This window comes from Octopus bimaculoides, chromosome 6 (genome assembly GCF_001194135.2).
Source record: "Octopus bimaculoides isolate UCB-OBI-ISO-001 chromosome 6, ASM119413v2, whole genome shotgun sequence".
Taxonomy (NCBI): domain Eukaryota; kingdom Metazoa; phylum Mollusca; class Cephalopoda; order Octopoda; family Octopodidae; genus Octopus; species Octopus bimaculoides.
Genome location: NC_068986.1, coordinates 8,629,164 through 8,630,793, shown reverse-complemented (window position 1 = coordinate 8,630,793; position 1,630 = coordinate 8,629,164).

The window sequence follows — 1,630 nt, the reverse complement described above, 5'->3', positions numbered from 1 at the left end:
ATATATATACATATATATATATACATACTCTCTGTCTATCTGTCTTTCTATCTATCTATATATCCATATTAAAAGGAATACAGAAAATGGGACAAGAACGCAAAATACCCAGACAGATGATACAAAAAAAGGACAAGAAAAAACAAGGACGGGTCATTCGGAGTTTTCTTTCCTCAGTCGAGTTCCAGATTATCTTTGCAATTTCGGCTGATTATACTCGAGATTGCTCCAATCTGGCCAGACCCAAGGAAAAACTAAGCTAAGAGCACTAGATTCCTTGGAAGAAAGCAGCGAATGTATACAAAAACAAGGACGGAAGAAAAGATGGAGAAATGGTACACAAATACAAATGCAAATAACAGGTGTCTTTCGACTAAAGACGAATTAAATTAAGCTGGCGTGTGTGGAAGTGAAACCTTACGGCAGAGACATAAGAGATGACAGTCGAACCAAGAAAGAACGGTCAGGATTGGAAGAACACCGGTCACGTGGAGAGAGAGGAGAGAGGTAGTGTCAGAGGGATAGAAGACTTAGGGAGGGACGAGAAAAAAAAAGAAAAGGGACAGAGTGAAGTGAAAGAGAAGGGAAGGTGAGTATGAAGAGAAAGCCAGGAAATGTGAGAGAGGGGGAACGGAGGAAAGACGAGTATCTACGTATCTATCTATCTGTCTGTCTATCCGTCGAAACCTTAACCTGCGTGTGACAAATAACCAGTGTCTATAACTTCACGTGTATTTCTGTTTGTGCGTTGTAAATTTATCAAATCCAGGTTTGTATGTAACACAGAGCCTTTATAGAAAGCTAAACATGAGAGATTGTTCGTCAGATATACGGTTGCACCCTGTTACGAGTGTCCTTTTTTTATATGTATGCATGCTTGTGTGTATGTAAGCGTGTATCTATCTATCTATCTATCTATCTATCTATCTATCTATCTATCTATCTATCTATCTATCTATCTATCTATCTATCTAGAGAGAGAGAGAGAGAGAGAGAGAGAGAGAAAGAGGGAGAGAGGGAGAGAGGGAGAGAGAAAGACAAACATGCACATGTACATGTGTATATATAAATGCATACATATATATATATATATATATATGTGTAAATAGTTGTATATCTATATCTATCTAAAAATTTATGTATGTATATATGTACATGTGCACACACACGCACACGCTCAAACACACACACACAACACACACACACACACACACACACACACACACACACACACACACACGCACACATAATCTATGGCTATATGCATGTTGCTATAGAAAAACACTAAAAACATACACCGTTTCATGGATGATATAATAAATAAAGTTAAGAAACAAATCCGCCGAAACCAGATCAAAGAAATAATGATAACGAGTCGGAATTATGGAGATTAAATGTTGATGTTGTTGAGATACATTGGCGGTCTGATACATTTACCTTCGACCTTCCACCATTGCATTAGTAAGCTATTCACGTTCACTTCTCTATACAAAATATGTAGATATATGTATAAACATAACATGCGTACATACATATATATATAGTTTAGATGCTAATATTTGAAAATCGTATATATATATATATATATATATATATATATAGTTGAAATTTATAGAAAATGTGTATATAT